The sequence below is a fragment of the Cryptomeria japonica genome, chromosome 1 (genome assembly GCF_030272615.1).
Source record: "Cryptomeria japonica chromosome 1, Sugi_1.0, whole genome shotgun sequence".
Taxonomy (NCBI): domain Eukaryota; kingdom Viridiplantae; phylum Streptophyta; class Pinopsida; order Cupressales; family Cupressaceae; genus Cryptomeria; species Cryptomeria japonica.
The window spans coordinates 28,428,790-28,452,665 of NC_081405.1; positions in this window are offsets into that span (position 1 = coordinate 28,428,790).

Consider the following 23,876-nt stretch of genomic DNA (forward strand, 5'->3'; position numbering starts at 1 on the left):
GTACCAACAAAAATTGATAGTCGCTCACTCTCCAATGTTTTATGTTACCTTCATAAATAAGCATGAGCAGTGGCACAACATGTCCATTAATGACTTACTCACTAACTCTCATGGCTATAATGCATGACATCAGACCAACTCGAGACCTTGTGACCAAATCAATTTCATTAACAATCTCCAGCTCGCTAACATAAAATGCTAACACCCAAAAAGCTAGAGACCTTGTGATTTAAACCCAAACCAACACTCACTAACTCACCACTTAAATTGTTAAACATGAAATTTATCTGTGAGTTAGAGATGAAACATTAAACATGTCTCATTGTCTGACCAACCATTTGACCACACTTGACATTGACATGGACAAATAGAGAGAGGACAACTCATATTTTCAATGCACAACAACTTCGGTTTACTAGCTGACTAAGACAAAAAACAAACACAAAACCCTAATCACCATGCACATGATGAGAAATCGTGAAAAGATACTTCCATAAAACTAGAGGATAAACCCATGACATGAATCGAAGCTTGACATGACTTAGCCAAAAAAATTGCAGTCCTAAAGGAGTTGGCATTTTGGAAAAATGGAAAAAATGTTGTTCTAACATCATGTTAAGCATTTAATGTAGAACAGTAGAAAGGTTCTAATAGTTATGTAATATAAATAATTTTATGGATCTTGTGACACAAATTGTTGCATTTCATGTTGAACATAATGTGGAACCAATTTACCAATAATTCAATTGTTTGCTAATAATTCAGAAACCAAATTCTAATTGTTTACTAATAATTCAAATTCACAATTAAAAATATGAAATAAGTATTTGTTTGGATTGAAAAATTCAAGGAATACAATATCAAAAGTCATCAATGACATCTATAGTATTGCAAATTGTAATATGACTCAAGAACTGTAGTATAAATACCTATAAACTGTCTGCTAATTCACTTCAGTGACCCAGTCTGAGGCTTCTATATCCCAAATGGAATCAAGATCTGGAAATGGACTAGTACTAACAGGTTCATCTTCATTCTGAGTTGGGTATTCAAAAATTTATTCGTCTTCATGTTGACTCTAAGTCTGCGATCCATCATTTGTCTCAGCACTAGCGATAGCACCACTAGCTTTTAAAGTGTTGCACAACCCTCATCTTTCATGCATGGAATTCTAGATTTCCACTGCCCTATCATATTGCAAATCTCTAACATTATACTATGTTACAAACAACCTCAAGCAAGTTTCCAAATTTTTGTCTAATTTGTTTCTGATCTTTGATTTCAAAAGCCCTAATGCACTAAAAACTCTCTCATCTTCCACCAACCCCAATAGATCATTGTTTGACATAAATTAGCCAGTTTGAAATATTCTGGTATTGCAATATGCAATACTTCACTCTGATCTATCCTTTTCCAAAGCCTTGTGATTGATCCAGGTTCAAATGGATTCTCCAAGTTATCCAACTGTTGTTTCATACACAATGCAAAGAGTTTACATTATTTTTTAAGATGATCTGAATTTAAAATTCCTTCTATTGGTTGTCCATTGCAATATGCATCTTTTGAAAATGTCAATATCAATTCCTCTAGTTTTTTATGAAACACCTTTGTGTCATTTGGATTATCTCCAATTGAATTCCAAAATTGAGGATACACACAACCCATGGCTTCAAGTATTTTTTCTCGAGGGAATCTTTCACAAATCTCAGTTGAAAGTACGTATGCAATAGACTTCAAATTATCACTAATAGATTTAACAATCTTGTCAAAATATTCCTTTTTAACTGGTAGTGTTCTACCTCGCTTGCCCATCTTAGATTGGTGCATTGGTATTTGAAATCCTTTTACAAAGACACATAACTCATTTTTTGCATTGAAATGTAAAAAAAATTCAGCATGATTCAAATCTGTAATTATCTGCCACCTAAAAAAAATTGGGCTTCACCCTATTAGATCTAAATATAGACCATCCCAGCCCAAGCATGTCATTTTATGTAGAGTGCTATACTCATTGATATACATAGTTTTGTCTTGGGCTTTCTTAACAAGTTTGTTCCTTGAATTCAGCATGGGGAGAAGACTAGCTAAAGTTAACAGAGTCTCTATGTCACTTAACTTATGTTAGAGATCAGGAGCTTTGTCTACTATGAGGCATTGCTCATACATTAGTCCAATCAATGATTGATATTCTATTAGAAATCGTTCCGCTGGTCCATGCAAGGAGATCCATCTAGTCTCAACATCCCTAAGAAGCTTGTTTCCTGTTGTTACCCCCTCAACAAAAATCTGAAATTATGCAAAACGTTTAGGACTTCGACAGAAGTATGAGTGGAGCTCATGGACCAGATCTTCAACTTTTGACAATGTAGAGAAATTGCTTACAATATTATATGCTAAATTCATTTGATGGGCCATGTAGTGAATGCCAAGCATGTATGGTACAATACTAGTTTGTAATCTTGTGCAAAGACTGGTCCTTTGACCTTGCATTACTACAGCTCCATCAGCTCCAACACACACCAACTTCTCGGCAATTGTCAAGTCATCCATACTAGAGATTTCATTCAAATCTTTCTTAACTTTCAAATATAAATTTTTTGTTGTTGAATTGCCCCTCATTTTATGAACACAGAGTAGATGAGTTTGGCGGATGTGTTCTTTTATGGTATACACATGCATACAGACCCAAGCAGTGTTATCTATCGCAATAACTTCATCTATGGATAATGAAATGAATTTTGACTCTTTTACACTCCTATAAATTTTGCTTTTCCACCTCAGCGAGACAGTTTACCATTTCCCATCTAGTGTTTATTGACCAATGTGACATAGGATAGTGAGGAACATTCAAAAAAGATAATAAATTACTATATTCAGGGAAATCTCTCATAGGACGCCCTCTCGATAGAATATGAAAAATAACATTCATCTGAATAGTCTTTGCCAAGTTTCCATCTTTTGCTGCATGTTCAAGCCTAGCCTTGATTGTATTTCCACTATTACCAATCAGTGTCATTTTGTGGTTATGCTCTTCATATTCCATGGCATACTTAACATGAAGACATTATTCCTTTGATTTCCATCTTACTACTGGTGTTTCCTTTCCGTCTATGATCCATTTTTCATAAACCTTACCAATATGCTTTTCTATGGTGTCAAACTTTAGCTGCATCTTCTTCTCTCTTTTAGTTTTCTAGCTACAAATCTTACACCTGCATTCTGTTGGTTGTTCATCATTGTTTGGGACTGGTTCAATGAATGGGTACTTTTCTACCCATTCAATCTTAAAACTCCTTGTCATTTCCCACTCTCGCCCCAGTTTTACTTTCCTTTTTCTTTTTTCCTACCAAAATCATCTTCAGTTTTAGCATTTGCATCCGAGTGAATTATCTCATTGTGTGTATCCCTTAGAACATCTTATGCTATGTTAGTATTGTCATCCTCATTTGATGCATTTAACTCAATGATAATCCCACCTTGTGGTGGTGGTGAGTTACTATGAATGGCTTCTACAACTGCAAAAGTTGATGGACCAGAAAATTTGTCAATTCCAAAGTAAGACTTTATGGTAGTATCTTTAAGTTTTGGGCATTTTGATGGCCTCCCAATCCCTTCAGTTTCACTGCCCTGAGGAGTCTTACCCTTTTCTGACATCCCAATCCCTTCACCACCCTAAGGAGTCTTAGTCTCACCCTTGTCTGACATCTCAATCCCTTCACCACCCCGAGGAGTCTTACCCATGTCTGACATCTTGAGTCTTGACCTTTCACTATGAATTAAAACTAATACTATCAAGTATGAAGATATGATTACTCACCTTTATGCCTTCTCAATTATCTGAATCAGGAATCAGGAATGCATGGACCTGTGTTGTAGGATTGTAACTTTGGCCCTCCGCCCTACAATCAACTTCGACGTTCCAACTCAAATTGCGGAATGCGAATCGAGAGCTCCCAAATTTACTAATCAGACACAAACAAATTGTAAGAAAGAGTGTTTCAAACTTTCAATTGTATTTATATCAATCCATGATTGCATTTTTGGCAAATTTCGTGGGCGTTTCAAAATGCATCTTGATTTAAGTGGGGTGCAATGGGTCCTTGAATGCTTATAATTTTTTAATTGATATTGGCAAATTGGGCCTCATTATGCTTAACATGAAATTTAACGATAGGAAAAATTGGTCGATACGTGCAATGAAGATTTAATTTACCATTGGCAAAATAGGTCCTGGGTACAGGGTCATTTTACTATTTCTGGTGAATAATGGAGGTGATCTAATACCCACAGCCGAGTGATTCCAGGTGAATATTACGGGCATCCACGTCGAACGATGTGTGGTCAATGGCGAAGCAAGAATACAGTGGACCGTTAACCCAAAAATTTTGGGTGATTTGATCACTGTGTTACCCCAGACTATTCGTCATTTCCTGGAAAATAAAATCGCAGAATTCATCAATTGGGGAAGATTCACCACTAAAAACTCTTTGGTCTCCATCATTAATTCTCCATGACCATCATAATCCTAAAAACCGAGAATCATTATCCAATGAGGTGGAGATGTGACTACACGTGTGGAAGATTCATGAGTTCTTTGTCACCTTCTCAACCTATTTAGTGAAACTTCCTCATGCATGTGACATATGGCAAGAAGGTGGGGATTCTCAAGGGAAGACCTGCTACATAAATTAAATTCTTCATGGACACAACATGTGGAAGGCAGGTAGAAGCTGGGTTGAAATGAGCCTGAGCTCCTAAGAGACATAGCCATCTACCAAGTGCTTATGGGGCCCACCTAGCTTGAAAAAGTGAAAAGATACTACCATTTCGCAAATGAGAAAAAAGGGGGGGGTTGGAAGACCAACTGCTGTAGAGAAATCTATAGTGTATATACCTCAAATTAACTACACATTTAGTGCTAAACTAGCTATTTACTTGGAGTCACCTACTAACATCCAATTGACCCCAATTTCCTCAATTGTGGGTATTTTAATCACTAAATCAAACCTTTTTGGACATAAAATATCGAGTTGATTTGTGGTCTTTCATAAAATATATATTGGTGACCTCAACATGATGCCATCTAAACAATATTTTCTCTTAAATGTTGAGTTGCATATTGATAACATCATCATTCTATCTGAAGATCTCATTAGCAAGAGTTTGTATTGTAATTGAAACTTCACCCAAGTGTAAATCCTATTCACTTAATATCATCAACTAAGAATAACTACAATAAGAGGTTTCCTTGCATTTGTAATAAATCGAGCCCCAATCTCACATAATACAAACTCAACCCCAAATAACCATTTTAATTAAAAAAATAAAATGTCTAAGCATATAATGTTAATGGTAACTCTTCAATCATCTGAATGTTAGTAAGTTTTGATTGAATGAAAAACAAGTTTTATGGACCCGAAACCATTACAACATAGTTAAAATAAAAAGTTGAGAAAATAGAGTCCTCATACAAAGCGACTGGTCCAAAAAACCAGCGACCAGAAAAAACAGCTAAACAACAAAAAACAACAAAGAACCCAAGGAGACACTACATAGTAATTTTCTTCAACAGATCCTCTGCCTTAGTCACCAACTCATCATAGGTTGCCCCAACTACTTTTAGCTCCTCTAGGTCCTTATTCACTTTCTTTTCCTTCATGTTTCCATGGGTGCGAGTTCTGGGACCTTGGGCTTCCCTGGTTCCTTCTGCATCCAAGTCAATTTCCTGGGTTTCCTTTTCATCATTGAGCTTGCTGATGAGGGTATGGGTGTTGTTGGCTGAGATTTTCAGAATGCTAAGACTCTGCTCTGCAATGTTCTTGAGGCACTCCTCTATCTTGTCCACTTTGGTAACTGTATCCGAGAGCATTTTTTCGTTAGTTTCCTCCAGGGTTTTTCTATCCTATATCTCTTCAATTTTCTCAAACCAGGGGTTAAAGGCATCTCTGATGTCTTCCACTTTGGAAATTGTGTTCTTCAAATCTTCAATATAATTGGCCATAGTGTTCCCCTCTCCAATGTTAATGGTCTCCAGGATCATGAATCTGATGCAGAGTTTTTTGTATTCATCCACAGTATTCTTATTCCTGTCAATAAGCCATTCAATGGTTTTCATAAAACCCTTCAAGGTCTCGGGGTGAGGACCAGGAGAAGGAGTAACTTTACCAGGGGTTATTTGTTCATCTTTAGCAATATGGAGGGCAGAAATAGTGTCAGCAGCCCTGAGGGTCTCCTCTATAGTCTCCATCTCTAGGCTTTGTTCAGCTTCCAGGGTTCTTGTTTGCTTGTCCTCTTCCGGTTCCTTTCTTGTGTCCTCAGGATCTTTGCCAGTCTCCTCTGTTTTCTTTTGCTTCTTCCTAGGTTGGGCGTGGATTTTACTTTTTTCCTTTAGCACTCCCTTAGGGTTATTCTTCTCCTCAGGGAAATCATAGTCCTCTTCTTCTGAAGAAATAGTAATCAAGGGTTTGCTTTGGGGTTTTTTACTCTTAGAAGAAGAGGGTCTTGATTTCCTCTTCTTGCTCCTCTCATACTCTGAGTCGTCAGAGCTTTCCTCATTTTTAGTCGAGGAATAATTATCTGAATCCTCCTCCTTTGAGAAATCAGAATCAGACATTTCTTCTTACAAATCCACAGAGAGCTGCATTTGATTGATTTTACTGGCCTTTAGATGATCATAAATGAGGACCATAAGTCCCTGGTGCATTGCAGTGTCACCTTGAGGATTTTCTTTATATGCTTTTAGGGATGCATTCATAGAACAGAGAAAGAAATAAGGGAAATTCACCTTATCGTTATGCCTAAAATGATTTAAGAGGACAAAGTGATAACCATATACTTTCATAAACCTGCCATCTAGAGTTATATACCTCATTAAAACAAAGAGAATTTCCCACTAGGGCTTTGCAAAAGCCCTAGGTGGGTAATAGGTTTTGCTCAACTTTACCAGTCTTTTGTTCTCTTTCTCTGTGACCGAGTACCTTTCAATGGCTTCCCTGCCGACCTTCCTATCTCTGTAGAAATTGCAGCCCTCCCTTTTGAGTCCCGTAGCTTTAGCTATTAACTCTTCGTCAATTTCCACCAATTGGTCACCCATTTTAAGCTTGCCCTTCTTCCAATTTTTGTAGAAGAAGCTGGTTATCTTTCCATCATGGCCATGGAGTCTCTCAAGGAAGCTTGAAAGACCACCCTTCTACAAAATTTCCCACACCTCTTCTTTCTGTTTCCACTCCTTGCAACTTCCTGGCTCATATCTTCTCCTATTTCCGCCCATGGTGTCGTTTCTCATAGTCAAGTTCAAGTTATAGAGCTGGTGAAATAGAAATCTTTTCGAAGCTAAAACAAAAGCCCAGAAAGCATGCATAGCATTATTGATTTGACAAGTTATAATGCACGTTCTGCTAACTTTGATATTATAATGAGTAATTCCCTCATTATCAAAGTAACTCAAAGTGCTTACTTCAGTACATATCATAATTGCCTTGTCAATCAAGATTCTTTGGGGTACTTTGATATCTTTCATTTATTATGATTTGTCTTACATCTTTGGGAAGACCACTCTCACCTGTCCACGTGGTTATTGTATCATTCTTCACCGCCACGTTTGCAGCCCAATTAGCAGAACAGTTGGCCTCCTGATATATATGGGATATGTGGCATTTTTTGAAGGTTCTAATGATGTCAATGGTAGAAAAAATTATATTGTGGATCAACCAAGAGGGCTGAGAGGTCCCATTGAGACACTTAATAATATTGTTGGAATCCCCTTCGATCCAGAGATGGGTACAGTTCCATTTTTTGGCTAGAATAATGCCTTGAAGGCTACCATAGCTTCCGCCTTATGATTAGTTTGAATTCCAATAGGGACAACAACCATACCTTTGCAAATGCCTCTATCGTCTCTAAGAATAGCTCCACAGCCTAAAGGACCTGGATTTCCTTTGGCTGCTCCATCAAAATTGATTTTAAGCCAACAATGGGGAGGGGTTTGCCATTTAACTTCAAGCCTTTTATTGTGGCTGATATTATGACCATCAGTGATCTTCATATTCCAAGCTCTTAAGATATTTGACTCCAAAGAGTTGTTTGAGTAACAAGAGACCTCCATAGTTCCTATATTTTCCTAAATAGCCCTTTGAATTTTTTGAAAAACAATGTCTTGATTTAAGGACACATCCCTAAAAATTCGGTTGTTTCTTTCCTTCCAGAGACCCCATAGAATGTGAGGCAGAGCGAGCTGCTAGATACACCTCAGAAAAGAGTTGGTCCAATGAATTTGCCAGGAAGAGAACAAATCTCTGATGTTACTAGGAAACACCCAAGCAAGACTAAAGCTTTTGAGGAAGCTTTCCCAAACAGAGGTTGAGAAAGAATAGTGGAGGGCAAGATGGTCCACTGACTCTTCCTCTTGAAAGCACAACACACACCTATTTGGAAGGGCAAAACCTTTGCATTTAAGGTTGTCAACAGTAAGGATCTTATTCTGGAGAATGGTCTAGAAGAACATATTGATTTTAGGAGTTATCCCTTTTAACCAAGCTTTAGACTTGAAAGGATTCATAGGAGGGGAGGGGGAGAGGATACAATACATCGAAGATACAGTAAAGGTACCTTTGGGGTTATATCTCCACATCAGGGAATCCTCTTCCTTATTCAGCCAAATAGCAGACAGTTGGGTTTTGAGCTTGGAGAGACTGGGATGAATACTATCAATGTTCTACCAGTTGTTCCCATCCCAATAATCTGCCACTAAGGTACCAAAAGAGCCAATACAAGAGGGGGCATGGGAAGCCCACTCATAGAAATCCATTAGGGGTTTGTCAAAAAGCCAAGGATCCTCCTAGAATCTCACTTTTCTACCATTTCCAAGTTTCCATGTCACACCTTTAGCAAACACCTCTTTACATTTAGAAACATGGTTCCAGATATGAGATCCATTTATACTAAGATCCAAATTAAGACAAGAAGATAGAGAAGAGGACAGAAGAGAATACTTACTTCTCCAAATTTTGCACCATTCAGAATCAGAGTTAAACCATCTCCAAACTTGTTTTGACAAGAGAGCTTCATTTAAAGTGCGAATCCTCCTAAGCCCCAGACCACCTTTGCTTTTTGGCTTGCGGACCTGATCCTATGCCACCAAGGACATTCTTTTCTTTTCCTCCACCCCAGACCATAGGAATCTTCTTTTAATTTTCTCAATAGCTTTAGCATACTTGACTGGAATTCTGAATAAGCTAAGAGCATAAATGGGGATACTTTGAAGAGTAGCCTTAAGAAGAAGGAGTTTACCATCTTGACTTAAGAGAGCCCCTTTCCAACCTGCAAGTTTTTTGTGAAATTTATCAACCAACGAACTCCAATAGGAGTCAGGAGGGGCAATCCCCATGGGGAGACCAAGGTAGGTAGTAGGAAGGTCTGCAATCTTACACTCTAGAATTCTGTCGATCCTTTGTTGTCTTCACTCCGGAGTGTTAATGAAAAAGACATCACTTTTGGCCTAGTTAATAAGCTGCCCCATTGCAGAAGCATATTTACACATGGTATTCTTCAGAACTTTAGCTTCTAAGATGCTTGAATCCCCCATAATTATTGTATCATCAACAAATTGCTAGTGTGAACAAATAAGGTCAGCAGAAGAAGGTTGGAGACCCTTAAAGGATCCTATCTGCACCAAATTTTCCATGGTCTATCCAAAGAATTCTACCATAATAATGAATAGGATGGGGGAGATAGGATCTCCTTGCCTAAGACCTCTCGAAGCTTGGAAAAAGGTGGAAGGAGAACCATTGACAAGAACAACAAAGGATGTAGTAGTGGTAAGTTGGGATAAAAGATCCATAATTCTTGGGGCAAACCCAAAAGCAGTAAGGACTTTCTGTAGAAGAGACCAGTCCACCCTATCATAGGCTTTGGAGAGATCTAGCTTAAGAATGAGACCCTGCTTCTTCACTTTAACAAGAGAGTGAATATTCTCATGAACAGTAATAATGGAATCGAGAATTTGTCTTCCAGGAACAAACCCTTTCTGCTGGTGTGTAATAAAAGCCAGGAGAATAGACAAGAGTCTAGAGGTCACGACCTTAGATATGATCTTGTAAAAGGAATTGTAGAGGCTAATAGGTCTGAACTTGTCCAGAGAATCAGCACCTTGAATCTTGGGGATAAGAGCAATAAAAGTACCATTTATTTCCTTCAAGAGTTTTCTAGCCCCAAAGAATTCCTTAACCCCATTAGCAACATCAGTCCTGATAATGTCCCAAAACTCTTGAAAAAAGAGCATTGGGAAGCTGTCAGGACCAGGAGCTTTGTTTCCATCAAAGGAGAAAATAGCATTTTTAATTTCTAAGGTGGAAGGAATGGAAGAGAGAAAAACATCATTTTGGGCATCAATGAGACGAGGAATGTTCTGAAGAAAAGAGGACTGAGCTTCAACATCCAGACTTTGATCCCTCGAAAGGAGGTCTGAGAAATACCTCTTACCTTCATTCCTTATTTCATCTTCCTTGACCAACTCCCCACTGTCCATAACTAACTTGTTCATCCTGTTGGCAGCTTTATGTTTGATAGTTGACATATGGAAGAATCTTGTATTCCTGTCTCCTTCCTTGAGCCATTTGCATCTCGATCTCTGCTTCTAGAACATTTCCTCTTTAGTAATAATATCATGGTAATTCTTAAGAATCTCATTCTCCTGAGCAATAGAAACAGTACTAAAACCATCCTTCTGGATTTGGTCCTGTATCTCTTTTAGGTTTTCCTGAATTTTACTCTTAGGCTCAAATATATTCCCAAAGCTGTTCTTATTCCAGATTCAGATGTTGCCCTTCACACTTTTGAGCTTCTTAAACACTTTGAACATTGCCGTTCCCTCAACTTGGATACTCCACCATTTTTTAATATACTTTTTAATATCAGGGTGAAGAGTCCACATTTTTTCAAATCTAAAGGGATAGTTTTTTCTTCTATTGATCAAATCAGCATTAAAAGTAATTGGAAAGTGATCGGAACCAACCCAAATATTTGCAGATAAAGAACAAAAATACTAACTGTACCAATCATCAGAAATAAGAGTTTGGTCAAGGCGCACTTGAATAAGGTCATGACCATTTCTTCTATTTGTCCATGTGAAATTACAACCCTGTATCTCCAAATCATTAAGAGCTAGAGAATTAATAAAATCCATGAAAGCCATTCTACTTTCCAACTGAGGCGGGTTGCCTCCAAATTTTTCCTCCTCTTTTAAAGGTGTATTGAAATCCCCCATAACCATCCAACTTAGATTTTTGAAACTTTCCCTAGCCTGTTTTATCCTTTTCCAAAAAGAGTTTCTAGCCTTTAAGGTATTAGGAGCATAAATGTTTGTGAGAACCCATGAAAAACCATCTTTAAGATGCTCAAATTTAATACAAGAAAAATTACCTTCCTGAAAAATGACCTGGCCTTTAACAGTGTTAAGATTCTAGATGGTAGCAATGCCTCCAGAAGCACCCTTAGAACTTCCCCCACTAATTTTACCATTTTTGAAAAAATTCAAAGATTCAACTTTTTCTCTACTCATTTTGGTTTCTTGAATGAGAAAAATGTCAAGATTGCTATCTCTTATCATATTCCTAATAATATCATGTTTATGGGGATTGTTTAGACCCCTTAAATTCCAAGAGATTATCTTCATAGTTACTTACCAATTCCCAGCTCCTTGAGAGTTTTCTAAGTTCCATCTGCTATGTTCTTGCTGGCCTCCATGTCTCTAACTTTGTGATTAGATGGTCGCCCTGGGGAAGAGGAGACGTATCCCACATCAACTTGAGCTATTCTGCTAGATTTCCTAATCAAGGATATCGAGGGTGTTGCTACTTTCTTACTCCTAAGTTGAAATAACCTTCACTATTAGTATTGTCTCCTACTTTCCCACAATAATTAATGCATCCAATTTTGAAGATTTGTTATTTTAAAAGGAAATTTTCTTAAGTAATTTTCATCTCAAAATAATTCCAGTAAGTAGAGAACTAGGACTAAAGAATATTACCCCATGGAGAGAAGATTAATTAGAAAGACAAAATTATTTGACCTTTCTTTTGCATCCCACTTTTTTAAAGGTTGGAATAAATAAATTTAGGTATATTCTCTAAAAATATTAATGCCATATTTTGAATCCGGGTTACATTTACCTTTTATTATGCACATTAATGCTCCATTTCTCAATTTTTGCATACTTATAATTAAAATGTGGATAGTGTAAAATTCTTTCATTTTTATTTTTCTTTCACATTCAAAATTCATAAAAGAAAGGCTAAAAGATGGAATGATTCAAATTTGAAAGAGACTAGGGTAATTAGTAGCATTTCTTGGTAATTACCTAGGTCAAATTAGTAGATGAATGAGAGAAATGAATTATCAGTTCTAAGGATCACACCATAGTCATAAGATTGGGAAAAGTATGACACTATATTCGATACCTATTTAGGACATATTGACATGAAATATTTTTTAAAAATAATTTCAATGAAGAATGAATCAATACAACTTTAGAATATAGCTAGAAATGGACTACATATGACAACTAGGTTTCCCACGTCTCTAGAATTTCTAAAGATTTTTTGAAATTTCATAAATACAATATAGATAGGAGGTTTGTTGTCAAAGAGGGTTGAATGCATGTATACATCATAGGGTATGGAAAGTGTAGTAGTAGATGGTGACTTCTCAACACCCCTAAAAACCTTGCAAGACAAAAATAACTTCCACCAGAGAGAATTACAATAATAGCTTGCATGATAAGGATGCATGAAATTGTTTTTTGAATATAAAATTATTTTTTGAATATGAAATATTCAATGACTAGTTGTGTTTCTTATAAAACTAATGTGTGATGTAGTTGTAATACCCTAAAAATGGTCATCTAAACCATGAGCCCCTAATCTCAACAACGTCACTAAGGTCCTAACCAAAGGCAATTAAATAAATCTTGAGCACACAATTATATTCATAAATCTTGAGCAATTAAATCATTTTGAGGAATTAATTTAATTAAATAAATCAATTGAGCACAAATCTTCAAAAATGGAAATAAATCAAAAAAAGGAATTAATTGACCAAGAAAGAATTAAAAATTTGAGAAAAGAAATCAATTGGAAACAATCTTGAAAAACAAATTAAAAATTGGTAAATAATCTCAAAGAAACTATTATATTCATAAATCTTGAGCCATTAAATACACAATTATATTCATTGATTTATAAATACACAATTAATTCCTCAAAATTATTTATAAATACACAATTATATTCATAAATCTTGAGCCATTAAATCATTTTCAGGAATTAATTTAATTAAATAAATCAATTGAGCACAAATCTTCAAAAATGAAAATAAATCAAAAAAAGGAATTAATTGACCAAGAAAGAATTACAAATTTGAGAAAAGAAATCAATTGGAAACAATCTTGAAAAACAAATTAAAAATTAGTAAATAATCTCAGAGAAACAATTATATTCATAAATCTTGAGCCATTAAATACACAATTATATTCATTGATTTATAAATACACAATTAATTCCTCAAAATGATTTATAAATACACAATTATATTCATAAATCTTGAGCCATTAAATCATTTTGAGGAATTAATTTAATTAAATAAATCAATTCAGCACAAATCTTCAAAAATGGAAATAAATCAAAAAAAGGAATTAATTGACCAAGAAAGAATTAAAAATTTGAGAAAAGAAATCAATTGGAAACAATCTTGAAAAACAAATTAAAAATTGGTAAATAATCTGAGAGAAAGCAATTAAAAACAATTAAATCTCAAAATTGAATGAAATAGAGAATAAATCAGTTTTTTCTTGATTTTATCTTAATTTTAGTTCAATTTCCTTTAAAACTAAGAAAAGCATCCAATCACATCGATTCACCTGGATTGTGCTTCCTCTTGGAAAATCTTGACCGCTCGTCATCATTTAATCTCAGCCGTTGGTTTCTTTCTGAATTTTCTATAAATTCAGGCTTATCTCTCATTCAAAAGGATCCTGGAGAATGTATTGTTATTATGCTAGTTTTGCTCTAGGTTCATTGCATATTAGTTATTTCATTGAGAATATTGCATACATATTTAGATCATTTATCTCATTTATTGCTTAAATCTTGTTAGATTAATATTGCATCCATCTAGCATTAATCATGCTCATATAGATTAAAATCCTTCGTCTTGATGTTGTCTAGTCATTGGTATTGCTAAATAATCTGAGAGCAATCTTATACTCGCATCTTTTAGAAGGCAATGGGTCAATTTGTTATGGTTTATTATTCATTGATTATATCTGATTAACCATGCATGTAATGACTTGATTGAAGTGTTGTGTCTTGCAGATATAGATTCTTAGTCCACTTTTCACACACACATTTCTAGCGCCCACCGTGGGGCAGAAAACTACTTTTTTGACCTCAAAATCATTTTTTTATCCTGCAGGTCTCGTCCGTACAGCCTCTGCAAAATATCGTACGAGCAGTTTCACTGCATCGTACGACATTATATTGATACCTGCAGTTTATCGTATGAAACAAGATAATATCCTTTAAATTGTCGTACGAATCAGGATTGTCATTCATACAACATACTGATTCTTTTATACTCTGTCGTTCTGTGCTAAATCCTAACTTGTACGACATACTGCTTATGCTATTCTTTTGTCGTTCTATGTTGGTTTCTAACTCATACGACAAAACTATTATGTCATTCTATTTTATGAATATTGTCGTACGATTCTATTTTCTGATAGATTAAAAAAAAAAAAGATTACCTTTCAGGATTTTTGCTCAAATTTTGATGATGCTAACGCTGACCCTGGATTGTCTTCTATCTGCTTGAGATTTTTACAGCCTGACCAGTTTCTTGCAAGACATTTGTCAAAGAATTTATCGACCAAACATACGCCTATCAAAGAATGAAAACAACATGACTACTGATGCGTTATTTTTGCAGGTTGCATAAGGAGAAATCAATCAAACATTGTGTATTCCTTAATTTTTCTAGGCACTTAACTTGCTATCTGGGTAAATGAACAAATCTATCGTTTGTGTCTTTTTGGAAAATTCCGAGAGGTAGGAGAGTATGCTCTTATCTTTCTAAGACAATCTGAAATCTAGACCCTTGAGGCTTTTTCTTTGTTTGAGATTTGTACGTCTTTAGCAGGCTTGCCCTCCCGAGCAGCTAATAACTCTATAGCCTTTATGGCCAGTGAGAGGGGAATGACCTAAGTGGGAATAGCTAAACACCAAGTACTCCAACCCACTATAAAATAAACGTGATTTGATGAAAATCAAGTCAACGACAGTGCTCGGGAATAGCTCTCCTCAGTACCTTCGGGTATATTAAACCTTGGTTTTCAAGGCTGGGAGACCTCTTAATTGAGTTTATACCTCGACGCGCTGAATGGAACCCTTACTAGATCTGATAAAAATTAGAAGCTATGCGATTCACCTCCAAAAGGTTGATAATCTTTGTACAAGAGAGATAGTAAGTCTCCCAAGACACTTGCCATATCATGCCCCCATTAGCGTTTGGAGTTGGCTAATACGGCGTTGAGAATCTATTGCGTGACTCAATGACTATATTTTGATTAGCTATTGGGTGTGTAACTAAGTCAACAAGCAAAGGTTTTCTTCTCTAAGCCAACTTCCATAGGGTTTGCATGTTGTGATTGGAGTTACTATTCATACTGCGTGTTTTTTGTGCTTTCATCCCTCAAACTAAAACTGGAAGACTAAAACTAGAGAACACAAATCAACAAACTAAGTGATCAAAAATCTGTTCGTGTCACAAATTAGCCTATCCTAGTCAGAAATCAGTCCACCTCAGAATCGGTCATGTTCAGTTGCCTTATTCAGTCATTGAAAAACCTAGAATTTTTAGTCTTTGATCTATGAATAGTCGTACGAGTTTGTTGAATTGTTGTCCTGCACCAAATCTTGTGTTGTATGAGTATACTATATTGTTGTCCTGCACCAAATCCTCTATCGTACGAGATAGAACTGAACAGAATAATTTACCATCTAGGACCTACCCACTTGTCGTATGGTACTAGACAGCAACTTGTACGAAACATAACTTTTGTCATCCTGCACCTGTTATACTGTCGTATGGCTCCAAAAATATAGTCGTACGAGTCTTTGATCCTGTCAGTCGAGAACAGTCAAAACCTGTCCAAAATAGTCTACAGTGAGCCTAAAACTGGTTATCATCCTCTTGAGCATAAAACAACCTTGGTAGTGTAGCTTTGTAGTTGTGTTGCATGATTTTGTCGATCATTTCTTAGCTAGTTCAAATGAACATTTTATCAAACCTAAGTCAACTTGGATAATGTCTTACACATGATAGATCATTCCTGAAACCAGACCAGATCTTAAGTTACTTCTCTTAATTACTACGTTAAATGAAATACTAGCTACAATTTGATCTTGACTTCTGCAACACATCCCGCTCTCAGTCCTGTCGGTTACAAAATGCTTGTTCAAACCAGAAACTCTCGAAGTAAAAGAGACAAAGAAAAAGAGACACCCTTTTCAAGCAACGATAATCTATTTTACAAAGAAAATCCTTTTTACAATAAACCATCCTTGTCACAGATACTAGTTTACGATATACCAATCTTCGGTCAGCCCTTATCTCCCACCATGTCTGGAGAAAGGCAAGAAAGAGAAGCTAGTAAACGAAAAACTCATGAAGATTTCAGCAATCATGCCACTGACAGTGATTCATCAACTGAATCTGAGCTTCCTAAACCTCCTGAAGATGAAATACATAGATGTCAAAATGATAAAGATTTCCGGAAAATAATGAAGGTCATCATAGCTAGGGAAAAAGGAGACTATTTCCTAGAATTAGCAAAACAAGGTGCAAAACTCCCTACTGGTTATAATATGGAGACCCTCGTTGCTAAAGAGGAAGATACACCATGGGGAAAAATGAGCAAACAAATGCAAGCACTACAAACTATAGTCACAAGAATAGAAAACAAAGATAAAATGCCAAAACAATATTCTTTGGACACAATATGCCCATTCCCATTTGACAAAAACCTTTACATGTCTCCATTTCCTTCACGAGTTGAGATCCCAAAATTTGACAAGTATGATGGTACCTCAGATCCTCAAGATCATGTTAGAGAGTTTTGTGCCACTGGTATGGAGTTTATGCATGATCAAACATACCTCATGCGCCTTTTCCCAAGGAGTTTAGGAGGTCAAGCAATGGAATGGTTCGCAAGCCTACCCAAAGGAATAAAAATGTTTGAAGAACTAATCCAACTATTTTTACAATAATACTCATACAACATTCATCACCCATTCACTATGATAGAGCTTTGCAATACCAAACAAAAGATAGGAGAACCCTTTCTCACTTTCCTCCAATGATGGAGAAAGATGTTCTCTAGATATTCACAGACCATCCCAAATCTTGAGAAAATGGACATGTTCGTCAACAACTTAGTCCTTGAATTGAAATATAGTGTCCAGATGCAAGTATACCCTACATTCAACAAAATTGTAGATAACACCCTCAGAATGGAAGACGTGCTTATCAAAAGGGGAGATATATCACTTTGGAAAGAAACATCACAAGGTTCTAGCTCTAAAGAAAAGAGTAAATACTGGAAATATAGCAAAGAAAGCAACAAGAACGTTGTTAGTGATGGAGTGGTAGATATTGTCCAAGAAAAAACAAAATCCACAATATTTAACTTGGCCAGTGGCACACAAGCACTCAAGGCAGCTAAAACTACAACAGAGAATCCCCCAAAGAAAACCAGAGAGTGGTTTAAAGACAAACCTTGGGTCTCAAAGCCTAAGCGTGAGTTTACTCCTCTAGATGAGTCATATGAATCGGCTTTTAAAACTTTATTGGCAAATAATCTGACAACATTGCTAGACAATTCCCAACCATGTGACCCAGAAATTAGACCCAAATGGTGGAGAGAAAACGAGTACTGTGGCTACCATCGAAATAAGGGACATAACATAAACCATTGCATGAAACTCAAACATGAAATCCTAGATCTCATTGGCGCAGGCAAGATCGTTGTTGGAAATCATGCAACTAATGTTGATCATAAGGCCTTTAAAGATCCCTTACCCACTTATGAACAAGGAGATTCCTCAAAATCCAAAGGAGGAGCTAGAGTCAATTATACTTATACTAACAATGATAATGTGATCAACATGATTGAATTTGTTCAACTTGAATATTGCAATGTGATCATAGTCCAAGATCATCAAAAACAAGCACAAGTTGCTAATGTCGTGACTCACACTCAAAGGAATATTTCTCTCCCAGGAACTAGTCCCCCAACTTTTGATCAAATAACATCAAAACTGCCAAATAGACAAACAGACACAATCATGGCTAAATCGAAACAATCAACTTCATTGTCTTCCCCTGGTTATAGTATTGTTTAACAATTGAAGAGAACCAATGCTCAAATCTCCATTTTAGAACTACTTAAGATCTCTTCTGCTCATAAAGAGGTCCTAGACAAGGCTCTACTTACTACCACTGTCCCTAAAGATTTAGACATAGATCGATTTCAATCTATGGTGGGTCACCTGACCTCACCCAATTATCTCACATTCTCTGAAGAAGATGATAATTCACTGAGTCATCCACATAACCAACCATTGCACATTGAAGCCATGATCCATAAACACCGCATTAAACATGTTTTGATAGATGGAGGTGCTAGGTTGAATATTTGTACTTACAGTCTATTAACAGAGCTGGGATTCTCTGAAAATGTTATTGATCCAACAAAGAAGATAACAATCAAGGCTTATGATGAAGAGGAAATAACTTCTAAGGGACTGGTATCATTACCAATTAGAGTAGGACCTGTGGAGAGAGATGTCATTTTTCAAGTCCTGGATCTTCATCTTTCATACAACATCTTACTAGGTAGGCCATGGATTCATGAAATGAAACCAGTACCATCTACATATCATCAATGCCTGAAATTTCCCTATAATGGAGTTGAAGTCAGTATTCCTGCCGATACAAGCTATATCTACAATGCATTAACATAGGGTGCTGATGCTTTTGTTCCTAATAATAGAGTAGCTTCTATAGATAAAAGTTCATAATCTTTTCTAAAAGATTTGGAAACAAAACTAAGAATCACAAACACCAGCATGGATGGTTACAAGATAGAACCTATACGCTCACTAACATCTCTTCCTCCATCACCAAGACAATTGGGAAAACCATCAAAGGTCATGAGGCCACAAACTTCAACTCCAAAAGTCATTTATGATGGCACCTTTATACAGTCCTCTACTTCTCTTGCAGGTGAAATAGAAGGGGATGATGTCCTTAAATCGCTCTTCAAAGAAGACAGTACAGACAAAGAAATATGACATTGTGAGATTTCTCCAACACAATATGGTCCAGGCTATAAGATGCTTCAATGCATGGTATATTCAAGTACTGGTCCTCTCAACAAATATCAAAAAGGTATTGTTGAACCCATTCAGTTACAAACTAAGTCGACCAATGATAAGGTTGGACTGGGATATGATCCAAGAAAGTCATTAGAAGAAGCACACATCTCGCCATCAACGTAAATGGAAGAAAAATGTACTACCTTTAACAGAACAAGAAATTGATACTCAACAAACTCAGGAGGAATATGATGGTGAACAAAAAGAATTGCCCACCCAGGGAAAGGAAATAGATGGTAATCAAGTTCCAGTTGTATCAGCTATGATACCACATGAAGTAGATGCTCTAGAGGATATGAGAGATGAAATATATAGAATCAGAGAATTGTTTGCACCACTGAACATTCTGGTCACATATACTAGCAGACAACAAGTAGATGACTCAAAAACTGATTCAAATGAGTATGAGTGGGGTCCAAATCACATCTTAGATACATCTACTATAGAAATGCTTGAAGAACTTAGGGATACTACAGATAATGCACAAGAGCTGATATGCCTAAGAATGCAAAAGGAAATAGAAGAAATCGGATTAAAACGACAAGAAGACTATGACCGACAGCTGAAGAAAGAAAGGACACAAGCAAGTCCTTCACTTACCAATTCTCCTGATGAGATAGGACAAATCAAGTATGGAATCATACAAGAAGAACTAGAAGCTAGAGCAAGAGAACCAGACATCAGTCTAGAAGAAGCTGAATGGAATAGACGACAGGGATTAACAGAACTGTCAAAGTCATGTCCACAAGTGTGTCAAATGCAAGCAATCAATGAACCAGATCATGAAGGAATTTGCAACACCAAAGATGTGGGTGTTGATACTATATATGCCTTCACTAAACCACTTGAAGATGAGTCAGAAACTTCATCCTATGACTCTGATAACTCATACAGGAGTTCTATTTATGATAACAACTATTCAACAACGCATTATGACTACTCTGTCATGAATGATGAAATATTGTCTACTGTTATACCACGGTATGTAGCCCAGTCTGAAGTAGGTGACGACACTAGAAGTAGGTTAGTTTAATTGGGTCCAATAAATACTAACATGAATGATGATAATCGTGTCGTAACTCTTCCTAGTCTTGAGACACATACGCAAGATAGTCTTCTAGAACTTGATTGATCAGTCCGTAGTCATGATGATAGTACCGTGCACTCCCTTGAGCCTGTTCCAACCTTATCTTTAATACATCCTGAACTGATTGATTGTACTCTTTATAATCAACCCTTGAATGTCCCTACCTTTGCCAATGATTATACATTAGCCTACTATCTCAATGCAGTTGAACCCATGTACTCTTCCACCAGCGAACAAAATGAAAACATGACTGAAGCGGATATCAAGTATCTTAGTCGCAAAAAAAAGAAAAATAAGAATAAAAGATCTGATGTTGAAAACCACATTGTGGTGGTGTCAGACTCTAAAAAAAAGAAAATAAAGGATGAACCTAAGGGTGAAAACCTCTCTGAGGCGCCTAAAGGTGTGATACTTGATATACTGCTGAGTCACTTCTAGGAGAGATCTTCCATATTGATCGAACCAACTCAGCTAGTAAACTTTGGGAGTCAAGAGATACCGCATATCATTCATTTAGCTCAATCACTATCAGCAGAAGAGTTAAAAGATTTCAGCAATCCATTTTTAGAAAAGAAGATCAAATTTGCATGGACATACTCAGATATGCCAGGACTAGATCCTGATCTCATCATGCATCATCTCTCTATTATGCTAGGAGTTAAACCAGTCAAACAAAAACTCTAAAAGATGCATCCTCATGTGGCACTACTAGTCAAGGCTGAACTAGAGAAATTACTAAAAGCTGGATTTATCAGAGCTATAGACTACACAAAATGGATATCCAACATAGTACCTGTATCAAAAGCAGACAAATCTATTAGAGTTTGCACAGATTTTAGGCATCTCAATAAGGCATGTCCAAAAGATGATTTTCCATTTCCCAACATTGACATGATAGTAGATATGACTGTTGGATATGAGATGTATTCATTAATGGATGGATTCTCTGGTTACAATCAGATCAAGATAGCACTTGAAGATCAAGAGAAGACAACTTTCACATGTGCGTGGGGAACCTTCTGCTAGAATGTTATGCCATTTGGTCTAAAGAATGCAGGAGCAACTTACCAAAGAGCAGTAACCACTATTTTCCATGATATGATGGATAAAAACATGGAAGATTTTGTTGATGACACCCTAGTAAAAACTATGAAGAGATCTACACACATTCAAGAGCTAGGCCTCATATTAGGTCGAATGGAAAGATTCAAGCTCCGCTTGAATCCAAAGAAATGTGCATTTGGGGGTAACATCAGGAAAATTGCTTGGGTACATAATATCCAGAAAAGGAATTGAGGTTGACCCTGAAAAGGTCTGAGCTATAATGGAAATGCCTCCACCAAAGAATATCAATTAGATGAGAAGTCTACAAGGCCATCTTCAGTCCATAAGGCATTTTATATCTCAGCTAGCTGACAAAGCTCAACCCTTCATGAAGGTATTAAGGAAAGGGATTCAATACAACTGGGATGAAGATTGTGAACAAAATTTACAAAAAATCAAAGAATATCTTTCTAATCCACCCATATTAATGCCACCGATTCAAGGTATGCCACTTATCCTATACATATCAGCTACGAATACTTCACTGGGGGCACTTTTGGCACAACAAGATGATAATAAAAAGGAATGAGCTATCTAATACATCAGTAGAACATTGGTGTCATATGAAATGAATTATACTATAATAGAGAAAGCATGCTTAGCTTTGGTCTTTGCATCATAAAAATTAAGGCATTATATGTTGGCACACTCTATTAAGCTGGTAGCCAAGATAGATCCACTCAAGTATCTTCTTAGTAAAGCAACGCTTACAGGAAGACTAGCCAAATGGGTCATGGTCCTTATAGAATTTGACATTGAATATGTGGAACGTACAACCATCAAAGGACAGGTTATTGCAGACCAACTTGCGAAAGCTCCACTGGAAGACGATCAACCTCTGCATATAGAATTCTTAGATGAATCAATCATGCACCTTACTGAACAATCATGGAAGATGTTCTTTGATGGGTCTTTCAATAAATAGAGTTCTAGTGTCAGGATACTATTTATTACTCCCCAGAAATACTCAATTCCAAAAGTTTACAAACTTCTCTTCCCTTGCACAAACAACATTGCAGAGTATGAAGCTTTGGTAAATGGGATCAAGCTAGCCATCGAGTAGAAGATCTTGGAATTACACATCTATGGAGATTCTCAACTCATTATCAACTAGATTAATGACCTATATCAGAGGAAAGATGAGAAACTGATGCCTTACAAGAGGATGGTGGATGACCTCAAGAAATATTTTACCTCCGTATCATTTCAACAGATCCCTAGAACAGCAAATAGAGCAGCGGATGCAATGGCCACTTTGGCATCTATACCACAACTACAGGAGTCTAATTTTTTCTTTGAATTCCTGGTGGAAGAGTTACATTACCCTCCCTATGATTCTCCCGAGTCCCAGGTAGTTTGTTCTATTATTGGACATGACTCATCTCGTTATAGCCACATTTTTTCTTACCTGCATGACCAAGTTGTCCTTGCTAATCTTTCCCAAAATGAAAAAGGAACCTAATCCAAAATGCATCACAATAAATCATCATTGCTAATGACCTATTCAGACGAGGTTTAGATAATACTTTGCTTAGATGTCTAGAAACTGAGGAGTCTCAACACGCATTATCTGAAGTTCATGAAGATATTTGCGGATCTCATTCGAACGGTCTAACTTTAGCATGAAAACTACTAAGGGTTGGCTACTACTGGCCATACATGGAAAAATAAGCTATAAAATTTGCTAAAACCTATGAAAAGTGTCAGTTACATGGGCACCTTATACACGCTCCAGCAAGGGATCTCATACCCTTTGTGACACACTAGCCCTTCCAACAGTGGGCGTTCGATCTGATAGGCCAAATTTATACTACGTCATCTAATGGACATAAATTTATTATCACTGCCACTGAGTACTTCACTAAGTGGGTAGAAGCAGTTCCACTCATCAAGGCAACAGGAAAACAAGTAGCTATTTTTATTCTTAACTATATCATCTGCATATATGGTATACCTTCATCAATTATAACAGACAATGGAGGACAGTTTAAGAACAAAGATCTAGATGAACTCTGTGAGAAGTTTAAAATCAAACAACACTGGTCCTTAGTATATTACCCTCAAGGTAATGGACAAGCAGAGGCATCTAACAAAAACCTACTGAATATCTTGCACAGAACAGTGAACAAATCTAGGAAGGATTGGCATCTGCAGCTCAATCCTGCACTATAGGCTTATAGAACAAGTATCAGAACACT